Source organism: Paramormyrops kingsleyae, chromosome 25 (genome assembly GCF_048594095.1).
Source record: "Paramormyrops kingsleyae isolate MSU_618 chromosome 25, PKINGS_0.4, whole genome shotgun sequence".
In the NCBI taxonomy this organism is placed as follows: Eukaryota; Metazoa; Chordata; class Actinopteri; order Osteoglossiformes; family Mormyridae; genus Paramormyrops; species Paramormyrops kingsleyae.
Genome location: NC_132821.1, coordinates 10,019,270 through 10,037,360, shown reverse-complemented (window position 1 = coordinate 10,037,360; position 18,091 = coordinate 10,019,270).

The following is an 18,091-nucleotide window of genomic DNA, read 5'->3' as shown; positions in this document are numbered from 1 at the left end:
GGAGAAGGATCTCCTGAATGAAAATTTTAAGCAGGAGGTGAGGATTCCCTTAAAATGCACTTTAGCTTTATAGTAAGTAATATATTCATATTTTCATTCATGTTTTTTTCTTTTTAGGTGGAAAATGTCAGCAGGTTCATGTTTTATATGAACCCTCTGAAGCCTTCCCTGGAATTTGTCAGGGAGAGGGAGAAGGCCAGACTCTTCTTTCGGGAGCTGAGTGAGGCCGGGCTGTCCAGGCAGACCCAGGTGAAATACCTGAAGAGGTTGGTAGCATGTTTTGTATTTTACATGTTTTGTAAAACCAATGCCAACTGAAACCAACAATGATGGAGAGAATAAAACCGCCATCAGTCCTACAGCCGAGTCCGAATCCTATGGATGAGACTTTTATGTTGCAGAGAATCAATATGTAAAAAGCATTTTCTCATATGAAAGGTAAACTTCAGTGTCTGGAGCTTATCCCAGAAGCTATGGAAACAAGGTGAGGAACAACCCAGGATGGGGGGGCCAGCCCATCGCAGGGCACACTGACACTCACTCACACATGCACACCTATGGGCAATTCAGTAATTCCAATTAGCCTCAGCATGTCTTTGTACTGTGGGGGGAAACCAGAGTACCTAGAGGAAACCCCACGACAACATGGGGCGAACATGCAAACTCCACATGCATGTAACCCAGGGGGAGACTCAAACCTGGGTCCCAGAGGTATGAGGCAACAGTGCTAACCACTGCACCAACATGCCACCCCAGGAGACATTTAATAGTTATTTAATTAAGGCAACACCTTTTGAAAAGCATTCAGAATTGCAAGAATGTTTTTATTTTAGTTACAACTAGTAAGTAAACAGTCTAACATCACACAAAAAGGAATAAAAAATATCTAATCATTCATTTCATTACCTAAGACACTGTTAACGAGTCAAAAGACAGACCGAAAGCTATTGCATTTGTTATCACACACAAGTCGCATTGGAGGAATGCATTATTTTCGTGGATTTCCATTATCTCAAAAACTAGAACCAATTCAGCAAAATTGATTTCAGCACCCTCAAAATACCCTAAATCCATTCAAAAAACCTTGGCACCTGAATTTTTTTTTGTAGACCTGTGTAATATATGCTCACCTACAGCAATATGTAGTTGTCCTTCATCCAACTAGTTTTAGAACAACACATCAAAATGTTAGGCACATTGTAGAAAGAGTCTGTCCTCCTGTTACTGCCAGGACTTTTGTTTGATTGATGCAGTTTCACACCTACATATGACCTGGTTGAGAGATCCCGAATTTTTGGAGCTCATTGATGAACAGATAGATTATTATTTTGAAATGAACACAAATCAAACATCTGCTTCAGTCCAGTGGGAAGCATTTTAAGCCTTTATAAGAGGATGAATGAGTAGCTATACAAATTATAAATACAAACATTGTCAAGTAGAAATGGTAGACCTTGAAAAGAAAATAAAGAAAATTGAATTTGAACTATACCAAAAAACTTCACCTGATCTTCTTCTGGAGCTGCACAAATTGAAGATGAAATATAACAAACTTTCATTGGAACGCGTAAAGAAAAGCTTGCTAAGACTCAAACAGACTTATTATGAAGGGGGGGAGAGAGCGGGCAGGTTACTGGCTTGGCGTATTAAGCAGTTACAAACTGAAAGAGCCATAAATTCCATTCAGATGAAGGAGAGTGAGGTAACATCGGATCAGACTGAGATAAATGAGGTCTTTAGGAATTACTATCAGACCCTTTACAGCTCTGAATATTCGGAAAGTGCTGCAGTGAGAGAAAAAGCTTTTCTAGATGCTTTGGACTTTAAATCCACAGGTTCGGGCTTCATGGCATCTCTTGAAGTGGACCTAAAATCTGAGGAGCTGTCTGAGGCCATTACCAGTATGAAAGGAGGGAAGACCCCAGGGCCTGATGACATACCAATAGAGTTATATAAAATTTTCCATCATAAATTAATTGGATTTAATTGGAACTGAATAATGATTTAAAGATTCTTTGCAAGGTGCTAGCAAAAAGATTAGAAATACATTTGCCTAGGCTTGTTAACATGGATCAAAATGGCTTTGTTTGGGGGAGGTAAGGATTGCATAATATTCGTAGAGTATTAAATATATTACATGAGAAATCGAATACTTGTGATAATCAGTGGTGGAGGAAGTACTGAAGCTTAGTACTTAAGTAAAAGTACAAATATTGTGCAAAATATGTACTCAAGTAAAAGTAGAAGTGCTACATCAACAATCTTACTTAAGTGAAAGTACTAAGTACTTACTTTTAAATTTACTTTAAAGTATTTTTTTAAGTAAAAGTACTCACCAATGGTTTATCTCGACGTCTCGGGTGTGCCATTTTGTAAAAGAATAGTAGATATACTGACTTACGCCTCTACCGATGTCATTGCTCGTAACAATTACAAGGAACTATACAGTATATGTGTATTGGAAAGTTTGGTGTGCTTATTGTGCGTGCACTCTGCAATACTGTCTGTACCCTAACTTAGAATTATGTGGATGACAAGTTATCTACTAGGTATCACCCACTAATATACCATTAAGATAAACCATGTTGAATGGGTCCATGTTGAATGTCTCATCTTCTTGAAATCAAGCCAGTCTACCAGCTCGTGCTGCTAATTGACACACGCTCTGCCATCATTGGAGCTAATAAAGCCACCTGATTGGTAGGAAATGGCAAGCAACGGCAGAATGCAATAGGCTAACTATTTTTTCATGCAAGATTTTAAGGAAATTGTGTTCATGAAATGTAACGACTAACGGCATAAATTGTAGAAATGTAGTGGAGTAGAAAGTACAGATAATTGCCGCAAAATGTAATGGAGTAAAATAAAAAGTATGCATTATTATTTTTACTTAAGTAAAGTACAGATATGTAAAAATGTACTTAAGTACAGTAACAAAGTACAAATACTTTGTTACATTCCACCACTGGTAATAATGCATTTCTGTCATTAGACGCTGAAAAAGCGTTTGATAGGATTGAGTGGCAGTACCTGTTTAAAACTATGGAAAGAATGGGGTTTGGGGATGGGTTTTTGAAATGGGTACGGATCCTGTATACTAACCCTTCAGCTGAGATAATAACAAATGGAATAATATCTGCCCCTTTCAGACTCCACAGGGGAACACGCCAGGGCTGCCCGCTCTCTCCCTTACTTTTTACCCTAGCGACGGAGCCACTGGCTATGGCAATCCGTAACATATACACATTTCAGGTATTACAATTGGCCCTTCAGAACATCGTATCTCACTATATGCAGATGATATTGTTATATTCCTTTCCAATTTAAAACAATCTATCCCAGCATTGCTAAATTTGATTGAAACATTTGGAGAATTCTCAGGCTATAAAATTAATAATTCTAAATCTGTGTTGATGTTCCTTCATAAAGCGGAAAGGCTTCTCCTCCCAGTTCAGACACCCTTTAGAATTTCACAAGACGGTTTCATTTATCTTGGGATTGAAATTACACCAACTGTTAATGAAATTGTATCAGCTAATTTTAAGCCTGTATCAGATTCAATAATTGGTCTGCTGAACAGGTGGACAAAACTCCCCATCTCTCTGATTGGCCGTGTTAATATATTATAAATGTCAATTCTGCCTAAATTGTTATACCTCTTCCAATCCATCGCACTTCCTCCACATTCCTCTTTTTTTGTCCTAATGAAATTTTTTTTTACAAACTTTATTTGGAACAACAAGCGCCCTCGCCTCAGACTTTCCTTGCTTTACTTGCCCTATGATAGAGGGGGGTTAAACCTACCCAACCTGAAATGGTACTACTGGGCGGCTCAAATTAGAGCAGCAATGTTTTACTTTGAGAAGGATTACCCTCCAACCTGGGTATCTATAGAGGCTCATTCTATTTCAATTCCTTTGAATTTATATCTTTATTCAGCAAATGTTAAAAAGTTGATTAAGTGCACAAAAAATCCATATACCAGAAATACTATAAGGGTTTGGTTTGAGGCACTTACTCATTTAGGTGAATTACCACGACTTTCATGCTTTTCACTTTTGGTAATGAAAATTTCCATCCTGGTAGGGTAGATCCAGGTTTTAAAATCTGGTCGACTCAAGGTATTAGCAAGGTGCCTGATCTCTATAATGAAGGAAAATTCATGTCCTTTGAAGACATTAGGACAAGGTTTAGAATTCCGCAAAAACACTTTTTCAAATATTTGCAATTACGTAGCTTCATTCAATCAAGGCAAGGCCAAAGCCTGGTTGAGCCTCCTCTTTCTACTTTGGAAAATATTACACTTAAATGTTAGAAAGGTAGAGGTCAAATATCTCTATTATATAAACAATTTGTAGCTAATTCTAAAGAATCATTTCATGACAGACTTCAAGCATGGCGATCTGACCTGCAGGTTAATATAACCGAGAAAGAGTGGCAAATCGTATGTTTAAAAGCCCAAACCCTCACAATGAACACTCATCTGAGACTGCTTCAGTATAAATGGCTAAATGGATAGTAGACAATATATCACTCCAGTCAAGTTACACCACTTCAACCGGAATATTCCTGATGAATGCTATAAATATAAGCAAGAGAAGGGAACTTTATTTCATTGTATGTGGGAATGCACTAAAGTTAATTGTTTTTGGGTTAAAATATTGAACATCGTAAGTAAAATCATCTGTAAAGTAATTCCTATTGATCCCAAGCTGTGTATATTACATATTTGTCCTTTGAATTTAAAAATTACCAAACATGAAAGATTGCTGCTGATTCTTTGTCTGCTGGAAGCCAAACGTGTAATTGCATGCTCTTGGAAAAAAGAAGAATGTCCTGACATGCCTCAATGGATAAAAAAAAAAAAGTTTCACTTATAGTAATGTTTTTTCAAAGCATAACGTTAGACCTTGTTATGCATTAACATTAGCCTAATAGTAATAAACCACACAGGCTAAATGGTGTATTAATTTCAGAAAGGCACAGTTTATTCATGATAAAATGAGAATGAAAACATAGAGAGTTAATCTCCTTGGAAAATAACCACGATCGATTTTACCTCACCAAATAAGCCTGGTTTAAATAGAGAACTTAGCTTATCTTGCTAGTTAAAGTGACGAACGTTGACTATACCGGCCTCAGAAGGACAATGGTACGTAATTCAACTTATAAAGACGTCAGCTTGCATTAATAGATGAAACACTTAAACGAATAAATGAAGGTTGTAAAATAACGCATTTTCAACAGGCTAGACTTCTGCTGACTACTTAATTACTTTGACCAATGCACGACAAACAGTACCACGATAGACGAATACAACGAACATGTCACTCAATGAGAATGAATGACGCAACCGACTGGCTGCCTCTAGCGCCGAGGTGATTTAAATGGTACGGTCCACATTAGGGGTGTCTGGAATTGTTTTACATTGAGGTGAGGTTAGCTTTTTCTTTTCTTTTTTTTTTTTTTACAACAAAAGAAAAACGTTAAGACCCCCCCAAACTGCTATTTTTGTCTCTTTGGGGGGGGGGGGGGTCTGGATCTTGATCGGGGGTACGTACCCCCCAGTACCCCCCGTAATTCGAACCATGCGTGACAGTATAACCAATCAGAAGCATCGAATAGTTTCAAACGTTCGTCTGTGGAAATAGCAAAAGAGGATGTTTTATATAAAAAAAACATGAAAAGCAATAAAAACACTTATTAAAGATATTAGCAAGATTTAGCATACAATCTTATGATGTAACTAAAATTGTAGTCATGAATATTTCCATAAGTAACTGTAATTTAATTACACTTTTTTCTTTAGTAACTGTAACGGATTACAATTACATTTTTTTTGCATTTAAATTACAAAGCTCTGTCAAGATTACTCACGTTAACTCTTACAAACTCTGTAAACAAACTCTGCGCGACCGCTACAGTCTGGTTCAAATGTTCATTCAGTCCGAACACACTTCAGAACTAAAACAGTCTCTGACATTCAGATAAAACGTCAAATCTGATATCAGCACCTTGCATTTCGCGGACAGAAGGCTGAATGTATCTGCTTCCAACAACAAGTCATTTCGTTCATAAAACGCATTTGCTGCAGCGATTTTACGAGGATCCGCAGACCATCTGTGACTCCTGGTATTAATCCATTGGAATTTTAACCTTGTATTCTACACGCAGGCTACTCAGTGTGTCTGATGTGAAGTACCGGGGAGCGTGGTATTCAGCGGTGAACCGGCTAGGTAATATAGCCGACAACAGTAGGGAATAGGCGGCGCGATTTTTCATTGGCTAGGCTCAAAAATATTCAAAATGTAATAAAAAAAAACAGTGACACCAATGAGTACATGCAAACGTGAAAGTATGAGCCCAGAAGCTATTTCTATTAAAATTTAAATGGCATTGAAATTACAGTTAAACGTAGTCACACGGGTCTGCAAAATCAAAGCCGGCGCTCCACCTTCTGGTCATTGACAGGTACTACACAGGCGCGCACCCTCCACGTAAACAAAATGCATTTCTTTCACTCACGAAATACATTTCGTCTACAAAGTGACGTTCTTCCATTCAGTTCCAGTCCGTTTCCAATGAGATCTTGGAAGAGTAGTTTACGTGCATAAGCAGTTGTTTACGTGCATAAACAGTTGCTTACGTGTGTAAGTTGAAAGTTCTAGAACCCAGAGTACAAATTTGATCGTTGTCGGACGATCATCTCAGTTTGACATTTTCTGCAACACGCATTAACTGCAAACTTCTTTTAGTCACCAAAATGTGCAAGGTTAAGAGAGTAGTCTACCGTGTGGAGGTCTTTTATGAGCAGGGGGGCGTTACACGGTGTATCGAGTTCACCATCACAAAGGGCAGAAAAAGGTGCTTTGTCAAATATGACGCACCAAATGCCATCGTGAAAGCAGGGTCTGAGTGGAAGTTTGCTGGACAGTACTTTGTGAGAAGTATTGTCCAGAATTTTCTCTCATTGGACCACACTCTGCATCAGTGTCTGGAATCATGCAGCCCTCCTGCTGACCATGATTTCTGCAGCCCAGCTGCAGAGACTGAGACAGGTAGGCCTACTGCATCACCTGTAGATCACACACCTTTCCACTGAGTGACTAGCCTGTGCCCATGGGCTAAGCTGAGGAAGGAGGTAAAAAAAAGTGGAACAAATGCCTGTACTCACCATGCAGTATTGTTTTCAGGTGTGGGACCTGAGGCAGACAGTGAGGGAGACGCCACTGAAGCTGTGGGTAACAGACGTGAGAGTTCTGTCCTCGTTGAGGTCCCAGAGACCAGCATCAAGGTACTGAGTTTAATCTTAAGGGGGCAGTTTCCCAGACAGGGTTTAAATTAAGTCAGGGGTTGGCCTTAAATCTGGAATAGTTAATCATGGTTTTAAAAATGATTAATCACTGATTACTGCACTACGACTTGTAGTAGACGAGATCAATTTAAAATCACCTATACTAGTCTGAATTAGCTGAACTGAGGTTGTCTTTAAATGCAATTTATAGGCAAATGAAGAACCCGATCAGTTGGATGATTCACCGCCTGGAATAACGGAGAGCCAGCCAATGTTGGAGAACATCTCAACTGACGACCATCCGGAGGGTTCAGATGAGGTGTCACACACATCTACCTCAAGTATGTGAGAACATTTCACTTTGCCTTTTCTTTCTCTACTTTAAAACTTTCATTTACTTCTGTGTCATCTGACATGAAATATCTCTTCATGCAATCTGCATTTATTTGACCATACATATGAACTTTTTTTGTTTCAAGGACAAAATGATGTGTACAGTACTCAAGACCTGCAAGTTGATTCACCGCTCACATCTGCAGGAGCAAGGGTGGCAGTGTCAGCAAGTACTGCTCACCAAAGACTCTCTCTCCAGGAAAGGCTGGCAATTGAATTTTATGAGCAAAAGCTAAAGTATCTGCAGGAAGAGCATGATATTAAAATGAAGATTCTTCAGTTACAATTGGAAATGCTGATGGAGAGAAAGATGCAACCGTCTCAGATGTCTCATCAGTACCAGAAACAAAATAAATAAATATTGTCATCTTAACTCATGTTGGATGTTATGGCTGTTTCTGTATCATACCAGATAAAATGTACACTTCTGCTTTTAAATTGTATTTGCTCATTGAATAAGAAAATTTATCTGATCCTAGTAGAACGATGAAAATGTAAATAAAGTCAACAATGTGGCACAATGCAAAAGCATCTCTGTATGCAAGTCCATCTCTATAGTCTGTTGTAAATGGTGGAACATCTGCATTGTTGTCCTCTTCTCTTGGAGGATCTGGGCATCCATGCATTTCAGACATTTGTGAAGGACAGCTGTTGCAGTGATGACAGTGCAACAGCTTCTTAATTTGAACCAAAGTGCTTTCCCGAGGCACTGACATTGACTCTTCCAAACACCAAACGTGCTCTACTAGACTGCTAGTGTGCATGAGCCTGGTTGTAGTGACATCACTCAGCTGTTGGGTGAGAGCATGATGTAAACACAAAATTCTTCTGAGCATACGCACTGTCGTCAAGCAATATTCCATTATGCTCTCCTCTTTCAAGCTGAGTATACAGAAATGATTTAATGGAAATTCACAAATCATGAGTTGCATCTTTCCAATGTTCAAGGATGTTTGAAAACTGTAACTTTGATGTGCGTACACCTTGCGCAATTATGGAAAAAAAGTTTTTGCGGTTCCTATATTTCTCAGCATTTAGAGGTAGAGGTATATTTTATGGGAAGATGGGTTCCGCCTGTGTCTTGTACTTAGTCTGAGCTGTAGGGTCAGAGAAGATTATGTAATGTGCTCTTAATTCACATATTGCCCTGTATACTCTGTGAATGACACTACACCAGTACCCAGTCTCTTGGTGAAAAGTGCCACACGCTAAAAACCTTAAAGTTATAAGTACCTGGACACAAGCCGGAACAGATTTTCCTCTTTGGATCATAGATGGAAGCCTGGCCTCCAAAAGAGAAATGATCTCCATTGCATTTTCTTTATGCCTTCAAAAATGATTTTGAAAATTACGTTCATGAAAATGTTGCAATGGGTCATTTCTGTCAGCAAGAACTTGTCTATCTGGTGATTGTCACGACAGAACACTCAGAGGGAGTGGGGAGAGTCGGGCGGAGCGGAGCTGTAACAAAGACAAGGGTGAGAATCGCTCGGAAGTGGCATGACCAACAATAAGTTTAAGTAGTTGGGTAGGCGTGGTGCTAATTAATTGCAGCCGCGCCGTCAGCCGTCATGACAGTGGTACTCGTTGATCTTAACTGACATAGGTTAAATAATCCATGTGTTTTTTCTGACAAGCAGCATTAATCTGAAGTTAAACCTGCCTCCTTGGAGGCTTAATTTAAGGCATCATTTACTCCTGCAGTCACTCTAATCTTCCATCAGGAAATTGGCTCAATTAGTTCAGGACTAGGCTAAGTCCAAAACTGTTTCAATCCTTGACTGAGAAAGCATACTTCAGTTATTCTGGATTAAAAGACCTTTTTATTCTAGGACTAGGCTTAGTCTCTGTCTGGTAAACCGGCCCAATGAGTTTAATGCTTGCTGGACTAATTTGTTTCAGAGTCATTAGGAGTTATTGCAGTTCAGTTCAATTCAATTTTATTTATATAGCGCTTTTAACAACAGTCATTGTCACAAAGCACTTTACGTTTAACCGGCCAGAACCCCAGCAAGCAAGCCTGAGGCGACAGTGGCAAGGAAAAACTCCCTCTAGCAGGAAGAAACCTTGAGAAGAACCTAGACTCGGAAGGGGACCCCATCCTCCTCTGGGCGACCGGGGAGCATGAAAGGCGAGTCTAATGACTTGTCCACCCTGTCTGAAATCCTCAACCATAGTCCCCTTACCAAAAAAATCATCCGTAACCTGCCTGAATGACTACCGGCCAGTAGCGCTCACCCCAGTCCTGATGAAGTGCTTTGAAAGACTGGTCCGGAGTCATATCATGTCCTTTATCCCTCCCACCTTTGATGCCTACAGAGCAAATAGGTCTACTGAGGATGCGGTAGCTGTTGCTCTTCATGCTACCCTGTCCCATCTGGAGCATCAGGGGAACTACGCACGTCTCCTCTTTATTGACTTTAGCTCTGCTTTTAACACCATCCGCCCCCACAAACTGGTATGCAAACTGTCACACCTGGGACTCCCCTTCTCCACCTGTCTGTGGATTAAGGACTTCCTGACAGACCGTAAACAAAGGGTTAGGGTGGGCCCCCATATCTCCTCAGCAATCACTGTCAGCACTGGCTCCCCCCAGGGCTGCGTGCTGAGCCCCCTGCTCTTCACGTTGTACACACACGACTGTGCTCCCGCACACAACAGCAACACCTTTGTCAAATTTGCAGATGACACCACTGTGGTGGGGCTCATCTCTGGGGGAGAGGAGTCTGCTTACAGGCATGAAGTGGCGCGGCTGACATCGTGGTGCACTGACAACAACCTGCTCCTGAACACAGCAAAGACCAAGGAAATTGTTGTGGATTTCAGGAAAAAGAAAACAGACACCAAACCACTTTACATCAGTGGGGACTGTGTGGAGAGGGTGTTGGACTTCCGCTTCCTGGGTGTTCGTATCACTGACGACCTGTCCTGGGGCACAAACTCAACAGAACTGAGAGTCCTCAGGAAAAACAACATCTCTCAAAAACTGCTGGTGTCCTTCTATCGCTGTTCCATTGAGAGCATCCTGTGCTACTGCCTCTGCACGTGGTTTTCCAGCTGTACACTAGCACAGAGAAAAACATTACAGAGGATCGTAGGAACCGCCCAGCAGATCATCGGCTGTCATTTACCCACTCTAGAAGAACTGCACAACTCACGCTTCCTCAGCAGAGCGAAAAACATTTTAAAAGACCCCTCACACCCTGCTCATGATCTGTTCCAACTGCTGCCATCAGGCAAAAGATATAGGAGCATTAAAGCTAGGACAAATGGACTATACAGCAGCTTCTACCCTGTTGCCATCAGGGCATTGAATATCAGTTAATTTTTATTTATTTATTTTTCTTCACCTCAATTCTACCTCATGTGCAATAAGGACTCGTGCAATATTGTCCCATGTAGAGTGAATGTTGTCTACACTGACATGTTGTTATTTATATAAATTTTTTATGTCCGACATGGGGATTGCACCTAATTACGTTGTACTTGTTACAATGACAATAAAGTTATTCTGATTCTGAAACTGCATTAACATTGACAATAATTTGATTCCATATAAAAACATAAGAACTATACAAACGAGAGGAGGCCATTCGGCCCATCGAGCTCGCTTGGGGAGAACTTAACTAATAGCTCAGAGTTGTTAAAATCTTATCTAGCTCTGATTTAAAGGAACCCAAGGATTCAGCTTGCACTACATTAACAGGAAGACTATTCCATACTCTGACTACACGCTGTGTAAAGAAGTGCTTCCTTAAATCCAATTTGAAATGTTCTCCCGCTAATTTCCACATATGACCACGAGTTCTTGTATTTGAACTAATGCCGAAGTAACTATTCGGTTGAACAGCATCCAAACCTGTTAGAATCTTATAGACCTGGATCATGTCCCCCCTCAGTCTCCTTTGCTTGAGGCTGAACAGATTTAGCTCAACTAACCTTTCCTTGTATGACATTACTCTAAGACCAGGAATCATTCTTGTGGCCCTACGTTGCACCTTTTCTAAGGCCGCAATGTCCTTTTTAAAATATGGCGACCAAACCTGCACACAATATTCTAGGTGAGGTCTCACCAAGGAATTGTATAATCTTAGCATTACCTCCCTTGACTTAAACTCCACACACCTGGAGATATACCCCAACATCCTATTGGCCTTTTTTATTGCTTCCCCGCACTGGCGAGAATGAGACATGGAAGCATCAACATACACACCAAGGTCTTTCTCATATATCAGCTACCTTTATTTCAGTAGGTCCCATAAAATACCTGTACTTTATATTTCTGCTCCCTATATGGAGTACCTTACATTTGTCTATGTTAAATTTCATCTGCCAGGTATCGGCCCAGTCACTAATTAAATCAAGAAAGTTTTAAAGTCCCAGTTGGTTTCATGTAGTTATCTCCAAGGAGTCCAGGTGAGGGTTCAAGTGGTGTAGTGTCGGCTCAGGATCAGCTTGGAAAAGAGAAGATGGAGAAGAGTTATTGCCCTACACCTAACCTAACCTCCGGCAGTACTATAGTAACTATGGCAGCCTGGCTAAAAGGGAGACCTGGAAGGAAGCACAGACACGAGGGTTTCCAGGGGTTTTGGCGTCAAGCCAAACTACCGTCAACAGTTAAGGTGTTATGGTCACCAGCCCATCACAGGGCAGGGAATAACCCAGGAGTGGGCGCCAACACATCCTCCTCGTAACACAATCCTAATTGGCTGCCTACCTGCCAGGATCTATCTGTAGGGGTATGTAGGGTACGCTGAACAATCAGGGCACAGCAGGCTCATCACCCAGGCGGGATTAAAAGCCCTAATGGAGAATTTCAGGCAGAGGGTGAATAGAGATGTACATTATGAGAAAAAATATGTGCTTTTAGAACATTGAAGCATGTAAATATATTCTTGTAGACCCTAAAAATTGAATTATTAACAGTGAATATGAGCATAATAATGGTCTTTTAAACAACATTAGGTTGCTGTCCATGGTGCTGAAAACCTGGATTGGCAAGTTTTACATGAATTTTTTACCCTCTTTAACTGTAACCCTCTTATTTTGTTGGCAGTGATGCTCTGTGAAGTCTACAGGGGTGGGTATAGAAAGGATTACAGTGGGTAATAGGTGATTTACATTAACTTTTTACCAGTGGCAGAACCAGAGGGGTGTCCGTGGTGGTACTGGACACCCCTGACATCCGATTGGCCACCCCGGGTGCCACCGCAAAGTTTTATTTGCTGCTGGCAGTTCCTGATGCTGATTGACATCTCATTTGTCTAAAGAAGTTTTTGAATTTTGCCGGCAACGCTGCTCAAGCTATTTTCAAATCAAAGACGAGCCGAAGACAATAGCATGGTTTCAAGCAGTGGCGGCCGGCACTGCTTGAATACGATAAGAGGGGCTAAAAATGTAAAATATATTTTTACAAATTAAGTTTTTAAATTCGGGTTACCCACCCGTATGTGCCTACATGCGATATGAATAACATATACAACATTTCCCACCTAGTGACATTCATTCACCAGTGAGTTTCTGTCATGGGGCGCTGAGAAAAAGCGCCCCTGAGTGCAGCCAAATAGCCCGTCATGTACTGTTGCTAGGGTAAATTAATAAATATGCGGCCAATCAGTCTCTCAGAATTTTATGGTCTTGGGGCGCTGAAAATTCTGCCCCAAGCAGCAGAAAATACCGCGAGATTTAAGTTTCTTTTTTCTTTTGAGGCGCGGTCAATCAGAGAGGCGCGGTCAATCAGAGTAATAGTGATGGAATTTATGGCTCTGTGAGGGGATCCGGATCTTGGCGATCCGTTCCTTTCAAAGAGCCATTCAAAAGAACGGCTCTTTTGGCTCTTTTTAAATATTTAGTCAGTTTTAAGAAGCCAGCTTTGGGGCATCTCAGTTTATCCTGGAAATAATCACTGGGAGGAATGATGAGGTGAGATTTGTAGTCAAATAATTAAAACTCAGATATCACACACCAATATCTGAGTTTGAATTATTCTGAAATATTGATTATTACCTCATTTGTCATGTGTGGACTATATTCCATAGGGTTGCACAACATCCCTCTGCTTAGACAGTGACATCACTATTTTGGGTTTACCTTTAGTACAAAGTGTGTGTATGTGTAAAGCTACGTTGACTTATGTTATTCATACAATACCTACTCACAAATAAACATCAAAAACAAAGCCGGCTGCAATGAATTTCTGTGCAAAACAGCTTTTACTACAAACACTTCCACACAAGAACATTGTTATCACACAAGAACATTTTGATAGAAAACAAAAAATATTTAAAGTTTTAGACATATACTGTAGATAAAATTAGAATAAATAAAATGGAAATGTCTACATACAGTCCACTATTACTACTATAACTTTGCAAATAAGAGATCAGCCCCTTCAAGTTTTAAATGCACACAAAATGCAATGTAAATAAATACAAAGCAGTTCCTTACTTTATGGCTTTTTCTGCCTCTCTTTCTTGTCCTTGGGCAAATTTGCATTAAGGAAGACAAGAGCTCTGACCTTTTTGGGCTTAAGGCGACTTCTCCTCTCTGAGATTATCTGTCCAGTTTTCGAGAATATTCTCTCAGAGGGAACTGATGTCGCCACAACACAAAGCTTCTTGGCCATCAGCTTGCTAAGCCTGGGGTAAACAGGGGCTCGACTCTCCCACCACTTGAGGGGATCCTCATGTGTTGGAAGAAGAGGCTCCTCCAGGTAGGCTCGCACCTCCATGACAGCATCGGCGGTGGGATTCCTGGCTTCCACTGTTCCAGCTACCTGCTCATAGGGGTGGGAGATATAACAATGGGAGATACCATTTTTATGTGATTAGATTAGATTAAATTAGATTCAACTTTTGTCATTACACAGTGTAAGAGAACAGAGTAATGAAATGCAGTTTAGCATTTAATTAGAAGTGACAATAGTAGATTTGCATATGTACAGTATGTGCAGTATGTACAGATTAAATGCAGTGATTTACAGCTAGTGGAAGTTTTAGACTGAGATATCAGACTGATTTCATTCTAGAGATTTTTAGAGAAAAAAATGTGAATTATTGTTGCCACCCTTACTTCCTCATGGAAATAGCTCCAAACTATTGATCCAGCACCACTGCCTGCTCCTTCCAGTCCTTCCACAGCTGGTTGCTGTTGGATGGGTGTGCCACTGCTAATTCTTGCTGCTGCAGTTGACAGCCTTTGAAACGTCTCATCTGCTGTTCTGCCATCAGGGAAGGCCATCCTCTTAAAACGCGGGTCAAGTGCAGCAGTATCTGCTAGTATGTGGTTGGCATGAATCCTGTGGAATCGCGATGACATACTCGCACACAGACTGTCGATCACACCTTGCGCTGCCGCTGTTGTAGTGTTTCGCCGGAAATCAGCGGTGGCTCTTTGAAGTCCCCTGGCCAGCATTATGACCTTCGAGGCTGTCAAGTAGCTGGTGAAAAGGAAAAAAAAAAAACTTTAATGTTACAATTTTAAAGCTGAAACAATGATAAATATTACAATGTATTAAACAGATATCTATTGTGGTATCAAATATCCATAATTTTTTATCAGGAAATTGGCATGCAGGCTACAGAAATCTACTGACAATGATATATACTCCAGTGTATTACACAGATTTCTAATATGGTATAAAATATTCATAATTTACTATCAAGTACTATGCATGCATGCTAAAGAAATATACTGCTGTGCAACTGAGCTACATACCTTTCTGCACTGAGTTCCACAGTGACTTCCTCAAATGGTTGCAAGATTGTGCACATTTCTTGCACTGTGGTCCATTCCTCCTGGGACAGGTGGCGGACAGGTGCATTGGTGACGGCCAGGGTGGGGATTATGGCATTTTTACTGGCAATAAAGCTTTTCAACATGTAGTAGGTGGAATTCCACCTTGTAGGACAATCCTGTTTCGGTCGGAGCTCCTCCATCTTCATTTGTAGTTGAGTCTCTTTCAGTTTTTGTGCCCCCACGGTGCTTCTGTGAAAGTATTCCACTGCCTCTTTCACCTTATCAATGATGGGCTTTGAAGCTTGCAGGGCATCTCTTACCACCAGGTTAATAGTATGGGCCAGGCATGGTAGGTGCATCCATCCAATGGTTTGTATAGCCTTAGTAACATTTGCCGCATTATCGGTTAGGCAGCACACTACTTTCTTGTCCACCCCCCACTCTGCTGCAACACTAAGCAGCTGTTGTGCAATGTTGTCTGCTGTGTGCCGCTCACTGAATTCAAAACAGTCCAGGAGGCAGGAGGCCACACGGAAATCCTCGATAAAATGGCAGGTTACAGACATATATGATGCTGTCGTTCTTGAAGTCCAACAGTCTGTGGTTAAACAGACAGCTGGTACTTTTGACACCCTTCTCTTCAAAGATGCTGTCTCCCTGTCATACATATCCGTGACCTTCTGGGCTACTGCCTTCCTACTTGGAGGAATGTAGGAGGGGTTGAGCGCCTGTGAATATTTTTTGAATCCTGTGTCCTCCACTATTGAGAAGGGCTGGAAGTCAGTGGCTATCATCTTTGCCAGCTCTTCATCTATCTTCTCCTGTCTTAATGGGGTCAAGACAGGATGTAAATATTGACTGATGGATGTCTGCTTTCTTTTTGGTGGTGCCTGGCCAGGCGATGTGGTGGCCCAGTGGGGTCAAAGGCTGCTGTGGCTGCAGTTGCACTTGATGTGGAGGCAGAGGAGGCAATGGACACATCAGTGTCACTGTTGTTGTCTGAGTCTGGCTCTGCTCTCAAACCTGTGACCTGCAGTGTTGGGTGTTGAGTCTTCAAATGCCTGTGTAAATTATTTGTTGACCCAGACTTAAATGAAATGACTTTTTGACAAATGCTGCATCTAGCCTTACTGTTTTCTTCGCGAGAAAAGTGCACCCAAATGCTGCTCCTTTTCCTCTGGCTCATTTTCAGACGTGTCACGTGTGTGTCTTTTTCCTTCGAACGTCCCGCTATTACTGACGTTGGCACTGAGACAGAGAGGCACTCGCACGTGTTTTTTTTTGTTTGTTTTTTTAACTGGAGTAAGCATGTGACGGCAGCGTGCACAAGTCATGGCTCCGCTCCTACCCAATGACAGAGGCACGCAGGGTTTTTTTCCACTGGAGTACTCACGTGAAGGATGCGTGCACAACTATCATCAGGCTGTTAGGCAGTAGCACCCCTGCGCTGGGTGCGCCCCTCCCCCTATAACTGTTCTGTCTCGCGGAGGAGCTAATTTGTGTGCATCTGTGTGAAACACGCATAGGAAAAAAAGAACGACAGAAAGAACGGCTCCCCTCCAGCCGCGACTCGGCTCCCATCGTTCATGTTTATGAGCCGTTCAAAAGAATCGGTTCGTTCGCGAACGTCACAACTCTACAGAGTAATGATGGCGAACTTAACGAGCGAAGAGCAGTTTCCACCAAATTCAGTGAGATCCTTATTAATATACCCGTTTACAAGAAGGCCGATGGAGGAGAAAATCCGGGTTAAGGAGTTGGGACCCGACAAGCTTGACCTTATCATTAACCAGCAGACCAAGGAGAAAAATAAGGTCTACAACCGGAGTTTTTGCAGGAGTTGGTTCGAGCGCAAGTCGTGGCTGACAGGCTGTGGAATAGCCAATGCACTTTTCTGTTTCCCCTGCATTCTTTTTAAAAGCGAAAAATGTGATTCAACGTGGACACAGTCAGGACAAACCGACTTGAAGCACCTCTCCGAACGCATAAAAAAGCATGAACGATCAGAAGTTCATATGGAAAATTGCATCAAGCTAGCTGTGCTAGGAAAAATTAGCATAGCAGCGCAGCTGGATGAAGGACACCGCGTCGCGGTAAGAAGGCACAATGAAGAGGTTGATAAGAATCGTCATATTTTATCTAAACTCATTGACTGTATTAAGTTTTGTGGTGCTTTTGAACTTGCATTGCGGGGACATGATGAAAGGGATACTTCTGAAAACCCCGGAATTTTCAGAGGTTTAGTCGACTTGATGGCATCCATTGACCGGGACTTGAACGATCACCTTGAAAATGCAACTGTTTTTAGAGGCACCTCAAAGACGGTACAAAATCAGTTTCTGGACTGTATGCTGGCAGTTCTGAGAGAAAAAATCTTGGATGAAGTAAAAACAGCTGACTTTTTAGCCATCCAAGCTGATGAAACTACTGACATTTCCACACACTGTCAGTTAGTCCTGGTACTAAGATACATTGACAGCACCCATAATGTCCAGGAGCGTTTTTTTGAGTTTATTAAGCTCTCCGTTGCCAACGCGGATGCAATTGCTGGTGCCTTATTGGAAAGGCTGCGCACCATCCTTCCCGAGGGACAAGAAAAGAAGCTGATCGCTCAGGCCTATGATGGGGCATCAGTGATGAGGGGTGCCACTGGAGGAGTTCAACGTA